This window comes from Pangasianodon hypophthalmus, chromosome 29, assembly GCF_027358585.1.
Source record: "Pangasianodon hypophthalmus isolate fPanHyp1 chromosome 29, fPanHyp1.pri, whole genome shotgun sequence".
Classification (NCBI taxonomy): domain Eukaryota; kingdom Metazoa; phylum Chordata; class Actinopteri; order Siluriformes; family Pangasiidae; genus Pangasianodon; species Pangasianodon hypophthalmus.
Window position 1 is genome coordinate 1,537,560 of NC_069738.1, and position 9,724 is coordinate 1,547,283.

At 39.7% G+C, this 9,724-nt stretch overlaps 1 pseudogene; it reads left to right on the forward strand.

Moving 5' to 3' along the window:
• Positions 1 to 979: 979 nt before the first annotated feature.
• LOC117596457 (zinc finger protein 850-like) overlaps positions 980 to 9,724 on the forward strand; it is a 44,908-nt pseudogene continuing 36,163 nt past the window's right edge.

The following is a 9,724-nucleotide window of genomic DNA, read 5'->3' on the forward strand; positions in this document are numbered from 1 at the left end:
CAGGATACCAATGCCTATGTAAGGTCATATAGCTCACTTTCAGGCCTCACATCGTGTCACATTGTGCACTATACCGGTTCCATACATCTGTAACCTTGAGGATTAAATATGATCAAATATGCGTACGCATTTTGTGGTTAACATTTTATGGTTACAATATTTCTATACTGGCAAAAAGAAAAAGTATTAAAATAAGCAATAAAATAAAATATTCAAGAAGAATAAAGGATTCAATTATTACTTTTATTACAGTTACTTTCCTTTACAATTATTACAATTATCCAAATAGGGCATTCTGGGCTAAATCATTCATTATTCATTACAGGAAAACATGAAGCAGGAAAAATAATAGGGATAGATAGAAGAATTTAAAATAATTGTTTTTATTTTATTTGATGTATTTATTGATAAATATTATTTCATATTTATGGGCACGCTCACTCCTCAGCTCTCTATACATACATGTCCTGTTCTCCAACTCTGTCCCTATATAGTAAAGAATGTGAACCATCTTCTGCAGATGGCCTTGTTATGCCTCCTGCACTCCTTTTCCTGATGGAGTGAAAGGATGTAAGTGACACTGTCACGGTGACCTTATCACATCTTGCACCCACCCTCTACAGGTGTCATTCCTCCATCTTAAGAAAACATGCTGACTCTGTGCAAACTGTCTGCTACCAGATGATATTTTCCTGTTTAAACCAGCTTTTTCTGAGTATCAGTCTTTTGTTCTCACTTTGTATAAATACTCCTTTCCTGTCTCAGTAAACTCTGAAGAGCTTTGCTACTTGAACTGCGTCTCTGTGTGTTTCATTTGGCAACATCTTCCCTGGAACCAGCAAAGAGGGACATCATCATCATCATCATCATCATCATCAGGACCGAACCCATCAGAACCATAGATCATTTATTTATATATGTATTTTCTTTTTTTAATTGCCTAGTGATGCTTCACACTCCTGTCCAGTCGGTTGCAGTACTGCACCGGAAGCTGCCATAAAACCTCATAAAAAAGAAGAAGAAGAAGAAGAAGAAGAGGAAGCAGCTCGTGAGAGTGGAGAAATAGTTTTTTTGCTCGTGAATACAGGTTCATTATTATTATTATTATTATTTTTTCCTCGCGCGCCAGAGCGTGTATTGTGCGCACAGTAGATCTCTTGTTGCGCGCGCGTTGGGTTTAAAACCCAGCAACAACGCGCGCGGATTATTATTATTATTATTATTATTGTTTTAATTTTTTTCGGCAAGGATATGGCTGGATCGACGGTAAAGTTTATTCATGTGTCTGATTTCTCTTTTATTTATGTTTTAAAAACGTATTTCTCAGTAGATAATCCTCACAACACTCTACACAGCAAGCAGAAAAGTTCAGGGCAGGACTCTCACTTCATGTGGCCTTCACATTATTAATAAAGGAATAACTTTCACTGCATGTTTCTAGCTCACTGAAGGTCATTAGATGGAAATGTGGAAGGCTTGCTCCACTTGGTAGATGGCTGTGGGAGAGAATGGGGTCTGATTAGGGTCTGATTCAGAAGACTTTGTTTTTGGGGAGGAACAGAAGATTTATGCACATGTTCAAAACTACAGTTTATAATTTCCCACAAAAATATATGCTATTGTTCAAAAGTTTGGGGTCAACGTTGTTTCAGATACATCTATAAATTGATGGTGATATGACTCTAATGTTATACACTTAATAACCCACTACAGTGTGGTGTGTTACAACAACATTTCCCCTGTGTTGAGCAGAGTGTGTGGAGTATTTTAATTAACCAAACTGACTGTGCTGAGACTGAGTCTGGCAGTTGCACCGCAGACCAGCTCGGCTTTGTTGCGTTGGTAATAACGTCTATTTTTTTGCATCAAAAACCCTGAGACTTCACCACAAGCTTCACCACAATGCTGTAAACTTTCCATTTTTGGGTAATATTCATATTTTCATGTCTTTTCTTGTCATAAAGATAAACCAGGAAAGAGTGCTGCTTAAAGGGAGGCATATAATTCCAGTCCATTTTACTTCCACAGACAAAAACAAAAGAATAATGTGTATTCCAACAGACTAAAAAACCTCTCTGTGGCCCCTACACACACTCACAGCCCTAAACCCCACCCACACTACAATACCCATAATGCTGTGCACCTAAACTCTTTACTCTCAAACACTGAATGAGACATAATAATGCTGCTTGTCCTGTTAATGAGAAACCAGAAAGCACAAACTCCTCTGTCTTGAAGACACACCTACTGAAAATGTTCTGTTACATTAAATATAACTGTAAGCAGTTAAAAAGTTTGATGTAACTTTTTTAGCCTATTCTATATTTATTTATCTATATATTATTATTATTATTATTATAATTATTATTATTATTATTATTATTATTATTACTATTATTATTATTTTAGCAGCTCCATCTGCATTTGCATCCCTAAAATAGCCTTTAAAGGTGGGTGATTTGGTGGTCAAGCTGTATTATAGTATTGTAGGAGACGTTTCCAACAACAGTGCCATAACCACATGGGGACAAAATCTAAAACTATTTAAGCATCTTTTATAATTTATTATGTTTTCCAGATGTACCACTGCTCAGATTGTGGGAAGAGTTTTACTAAAAGTGGTCGTTTCAAAAATCACCAGCGCATCCACACAGGAGAGAAGCTGTATGACTGCTCACAGTGTGGGAAGAGTTTTACCCAAATATTTACTCTCCATCAACACCAGCGTGTTCACACAGGAGAGAAGCCATATCACTGCGAACAGTGTGGGAAGAGTTTTGCTTACAAGAATACTCTACTTGTACATAAACGCACTCATACAGGAGAGAAGCCGTATTGCTGTTCCCAGTGTGGAAATAGTTTTACTCGTCAGAGTCATCTCCAACGACACCAGCGCATTCACACAGGAGAGAGGCCGTATCACTGTGGACAGTGTGGGAAGAGTTTTACGCGACAAAGTCATCTCATAAGACACCAGCGCATTCACACAGGAGAGAAGCCGTATCACTGTGGAGAATGTGGGAAGAGTTTTAGTCAAGAGAGTCATCTTCAGACACACCAGCGCATTCACACAGGAGAGAAGCCGTATCACTGCGAACAGTGTGGGAAAAGTTATCGGGAACAGAGGGCCTTCTACAACCACCAGCAGAGTCACACAGGACAGAAGCCGTACCTCTGCAGACAATGTGGACGGAGCTATACTCATTCAAGATCAATAAGGAAACACAAGTGCTCTAAAATAAGACCATGAGCTCTTGACGTGAATTTGTCAAATTAAGATACATGTTTTTACATTTCTTTTTTTAAAGGGATGTAAAGGGAAGTTCTGGCATAAAACTATAATATTACTTGTCATGGTACTATTGTACTATTCTCTTGCATGGTACTGTATTGCTTACTGTCCACTTTTTAGCAGAATTTTATTTTATCTCGTTTTCCTGGTTTCCCCCGAATGCTACAATACCAAGAATGCAATACACCAATGCGTATTTAACCAGTGGGAATCCCTAGTGTATTCAACCAATCCGGTCCTCTGAGTGAGACACATGACTCTGACATCTCCCTCTGACAAAAGCAAACACAACAATAACACAGCAGCATCGTATTGTAAATATAGCAGAAATTTTAATGTTAAATGAGTTTTAAAAGTGAGCTAGAATTTGTTTTCTAACATTGTGCATTATCGCATTGTGCATACTATCGAACTGGACACCTTTCCAAGCCAACAGAAGATGGTTGTGTTTACAAGCAATTTGGAGAGATAATTCTGGTCCGAGTTGCTACATCTGTGCAGCATCCATTTAATTACAGTTACCTACATAATATGGCCAAAGTTATAGGGATACTCTACTTGAAAAACTATGCCAGGAACACTGCACTCAAGGCACCATGGATTGGATGCTGTTCCATCAGATGTTCAGCAGGCACATATGGTTGTGGTGTGTTGAATGTCCTCTGATGGAACGGCATCTAATCCATGGAGATAATCAATGTTATTCACTTCACCTGTCAGTGATTTTAATGCTATGGCTCATCACTGTAATGCTATGGCTAACATCAGTGACTGGAGTTTTGTTGTAGGCCTGTACACATTGATGAGCCATAGCATTAAAATCACTGGCACCTGTCAAGGGGTGGGATATATTTGGAAGGAAGTGAACAATCAGTTCTCAAAGTTGATGTGTTGAAAGCAGGAAAAATGGGCAAGTGTAAGGATCTGAGCCAGACTGGGTCAGAGTATCTCCAAAACGGCAAGCCTTGTGGCCCGGTATGCAGTGGTTAGTACCTACCAAAAGTGGTCCAAGGAAGGACAACCGGTGAACCGGCGACAAGGTCATGGGCACCCAAGGCTCACTGATGCGTGTGGGGAGTGAAGGCTAGCCCATCTGGAACAGATCACACAGAAGAGCTACTGTAGCACAAATGGCTGAGAAAGTTAATGCTGGCTCTGATAGAAAGGTGTCGGAACACACAGTGCATCGCAGATTGCTGCGTATCGGGCTGTGAAGCCACAGACCTGTCAGAGTGCCCATGCTGACCCATGCCCACCACCAAAAGCACCTACAATGGGCACGTGAGCATCAGAACTGGACCATGGAGCAATGAATCAAGTTTTCTTTTACATCATGTGGATGGCTGGGTGCGTGTGCATCGTTCACCTGAGGAAGGGATGGCACCAGCATGAACTATGGGAGGAAGGCAAGCCAGCAGAGGGAGTGTGAGGGAGTTCTGGGAAACCTTGGGTCCTGGCATTCATGTGGATGTTACTTTGACACGTACTACCTACCTAAACACTGTTGCAGACCAAGTACACCCCTTCATGGCAATGGTATTCCCTAATGACAGTGGCCTCTTTCAGCAGGATAATGCGCCCTGCTACACTGCAAAAATTGTTCAGGAATGGTTTCAGGAACATGGGGTGAACTTTAAAGTTATGGTTGATAAGTGTATGTTCCTTTGAGAAGTAAGATGATGTTTGTATGACCTGCAAGTCTTTTTATGGTCACAAAGACCCATCCTACCAAAAAAACCCAAGAAATAAAATATACAACATACTCAAAGTCTCAGTGTCTGAAGAACAAGGGGTGAAAGGATGTACCAAGGCCATGGAGATTAGGTCTTCCGCCACCATTAAAACTGAGAAATAATGGTGGCGGACAGACAACAGATACTAGTTGTTTGTGTAGAAAACTCTGCCTAGAGAGGTATTCATTTGAAAACGTATAAAGATCATATTCATCTCTGCAAGTTGACTCAGCTTTGTTACTATTTACAATAAAGACTTTCGTTTGTTTGTAACATTGAAACCACATAGGCTCTGTACTCTTCTCCGGAGTCTTTCGTTCATTTGTCATGTGAAGTGACAGCCGCATATATTCTGTATTGGATACAGAAATTATGGTGCTTTCAAGTCATGTCAGAAAGATCGTATTTATGAGTTGAACGCACATGAACGGCACCACAAAGTCATAATTACGAGTGGGGAAATTTGGGATTTTCTTTCAGTGCCGAGTTTCCGTGTTGGGGGCGTCAGTAAGAAAACATGGTGGAGTCAGTGGATGTAGCGTCTGTAGCTGACAGCAAATTAGTTGAAATCGAATGTTTACTCATCTCAGAAGCTGATTTCAATTATTATGTGTTTGGTCTATGCAGCAAGTTATTGTCAGGCATTTTACTTACAATAAAACAAGCTAATTGCCTGCACAAAATACTCTAGCATTGTACAATTATAGTATAATACATAATGATAAATTTTACAGTGGCTTCATAAACTGATTAAAAACATTAAAAAGCAAAACACACCTGATACACATTCTTTGTTCTTCATTTTCTAGAAGTAGAGTTAAAAAAAACCTTGCAGTATCTTTTGTAGTTAATTAAGGGAAGATACACTGCTGTCTTGCTCCAATATAAAAACATTCAGTGTTTCAGCTTGGAAGAACATAGACACTCAGAGCAAGGTCATCTTTGTGTGGCTAGTCTCTGAATTTAATAAACAGTCAGGTCCATAAGTATTTGGACAGTGACACAATGTTTGTAATTTTGTCTCTGTAGACCAACACAATGGATTTAAAATGAAGCAATCAAGATGGGATTGAAGTGTAGACTTTCAGCTTTAATTCAAGGGGTTTAATAAAAATATTGCATTAACCGTTTAGGAATTACAGCCATTCTTTTACAGAGTACCTCCATTTTTACAGGCTCAAAGTATTTGGACAATTGACTGATAAGCAGTTTCATGGCTAGATGTGGCCTGTTTTCTCGTTATTTTATGACAAATTAAGGAGATAAAAGGTCTGGAGTTGATTCCAAGTGTTGAATTTGGTAGCTGATATGCGGTCCAAAGAGGTGTCGATACAAGTGTAGAAAGCCATCCTTAAGGTATGTTCACACACAGAGTGATTTTATCGCTGCAAGTCGCTGTACTATGAAATTGCCAGTAGGCGTTCTTGCTACTGGTTGCCATAGTAACATGGGTGGCACAACTAGCATTCCACTTTTGACAACAAACCGTTTTTTCTTGCCTCTAAAATTAAACATTCTGGAGGGAGAGTGAATGTATATAAAATTCACCAGTGTATATATGCATCATATCCCACGAGATGAAGGAGAAGCAGTGTGTGCTCTTTGCCATTGTGGCCATCTATCTGTGGCAAAAGCACAGGCTCAGCTTAGCTTATGGTCTTAGTGCGTTTAAAGCAAAATACTTATAAATATGACACATACTCACTTTTTGTTGCAATCAAGCAAAATCCCGGTGTAGATCCTATCTCAGTAAGTGAGCTGTTCGATGGTGACCGGTGGCCGGCCCGCAGCTCCTCGGCCCCAGCCTCCATGTTTCCTGGGTGAAGTGTCCGGGTTGGCGCTGCTTGTTCCCCTGTGCCGAAGACACACCAAGCCAGATACTTCCCCCAAAATAGGAGCTACACCGAGATTTTTCTCGACTTTGCTAGAAAACATGTAAAAAAGCCTGCGCATTTCTGGAACAAGATTCTTTGGACAGATGAAACCACATTATTGTACCAGAATGATGGGAAGAGAAGAGTATGGAGAAGGAAAGCAAGGGCTCATGATCCAAAGCATACCACATCATCTGTCAAACATGTGGAGGAAGTGTTATGGCATGGGCATTTGTGGCTTCCAGTGGAACTGGGTCACTGGTGTTTATTGATGATATGACTGCTGATAGAAGTAGCAGGATGAATTCTGAAGTGTATAAAGCTATACTTTCTGCTCAGATTCAGTCAAATGCTGCAAAACTGATAGGACAGCGCTTCACAGTACAGATGGATAGTGACCCAAAATGTACCGCAAAAGCAACCCAAGTGCTTCTTAAGGCAAAGAGGTTAAATGTTCTTAAATGTCCGATGACCTCAACCCAGTTGAGCTGCTTTTCACTTACTGAAGACAAAACTGAAGGCAGAAAGACCCACAAACAAGCAGCAACTGAAGGCTGCTGCAGTAAAGACCTGACAAATCATCTCAAGGGAGGAAACTCAGCATTTGCTGATGACCATGAGATCCAGACTTCAGGCAGTCAGTGACTGCAAAGGATTTGTAGCCAAGTATTAAAAAATAATCCTAATATTTATGATTGTTTGTTTGTCCAATTTTGAGCCTGTGAAAATGGAGGGACTCTGTAAAAAAATGGCTGCAATTCCTAAACGGTTAATGCAATATTTTTGTTAAACCACTTGAATTAAAGCTGAAAGTCTACACTTCAATCACATCTTGACTGCTTCATTTGAAATCCGTTGTGGTGGTGTACAGAGGCAAAATTACGAAAATTGCATCACTGTGCAAATACTTATGGACCTGACTGTACACTACATTAACTATTTCTGTGTGATTAGCTATGAGCTTCTCTTGTTCATCTTTGCTCAAAAAGTGATTAGTCATACCCATATGGGGACAAAATCTAAAATTATTGAAGCATCTTGAATAATTTTATGATGTTTTCCAGATGTACCACTGCACAGGTTGTGGGAAGAGTTTTACTGAAAGTCATCATCTCAAAAATCACCAGTGCATTCACACAGGAGAGAAGCCGTATCAGTGCAGGCAGTGTGGGAAAAGTTTTACTTGCCAGAATGCTCTCCAACAACACCAGCGCATTCACACAGGAGAGAAGCTGTATCACTGTGGACAGTGTGGGAAGAGTTTTATTTACCAGAGTTGTCTCCAACAACACCAGCGCATTCACACAGGAGAGAAGCCGTATCACTGCGGACAGTGTGGAAAATTTTTTACCCAACTATGTACTCTCCAAAAACACCAGCGAATCCACACAGGAGAGAAGCCGTATCACTGTGGACAGTGTGGGAAGAGTTTTGCTCTTAAGAGTCGTCTCCAACGACACCAGTGCATTCACACAGGAGAGAGGCCGTATCACTGCGGACAGTGTGAGAAGAGTTTTACTAACCAAGATGATCTCAAAAATCACCAGCGCATTCACACAGGAGAGAACCTGTATTTCTGCTCCCAGTGTGGGAAAAGTTTTACTCGTTAGAATGTTCTCCAAAGACACCAGCGCATTCACACAGGAGAGAACCTGTATTTCTGCTCCCAGTGTGGGAAAGGTTTTACTTATCAGAATGTTCTCCAAAGACACCAGCGCATTCACACAGGAGAGAAGCCGTATCACTGTGGAGAGTGTGGGAAGAGTTTTACGCAACAAAGTCATCTCATAACACACCAGCGCATTCACACAGGAGAGAAGCCGTATCACTGCACGCCATCAGATCTTGATATAAATTTGTCAAATTAAGATACATGTTTTTACATTTCTTTTCTTAAAGGGAGGTAAAGGGAAATTCCGGCATAAAACTTTATTATTTTTTATGGTATGTGCTATTCTCTTGCACAGAACTGTATTGCTTACTGTCCACTTTTTAGCAGAATTCATGATCTTATCTCGTTTTCCTGGTTTCCCCCGAACGCTACAATACCAAGCATGCAATACACCAATGCGTATTTAACCAGTGGGAATCGCTAGTGTAATTGACCAATCCAGACCTCTGAGTGAGACACATGACTCTGACATCTCCCTCTGACAAAAGCAAACACAACAATAACACAGAGGCATGTAAATATAGCGGAAATTTTAATGTTAATTGAGTTTTAAAAGCGAGCTAGAATTTCTTTTCTAAAATGTCGCATTGTGCATACTTTCGAACTGACACCTGTCCAAGCCAACAGAAGATGGTTGTGTTTACAGGCAATTTGGAGAGATAATTCTGGTCTGAGTTGCTACGTCTGTGCAGCATCCATTTAATTACAGTTACCTACATAATATGGCCAAAGGTATAGGGATACTCTACTTGAAAAACTATGCCAGGAACACTGCACTCAAGACCCAAGTCTTAGGCACATGCAAAGAAATGCTGTAGAGCAAAGATGCCTTCAAAAATAATTAAATTAAATGTTTCTATATTTTAAAAAATCCTATAAAGAGCAGTAAACAGTAATAAATGAAACAAAGTCAATATTTGGTGTGATGATCCTTCACTTTAAAAATAAAATAGCAGTCTGAGGTGTTAACATATTCAGTGTTATTCACTTCACCTGTCAGTGGTTTTAATGTTATGGCTGATTGGTGTATTATATATAGCTTATATATATATATATATATATATATATATATATATATATATATATATATATTATACAGTACTGTATCTATAAATACTATAGTATCTATAAATACTATAAAGAGCAGTAAACA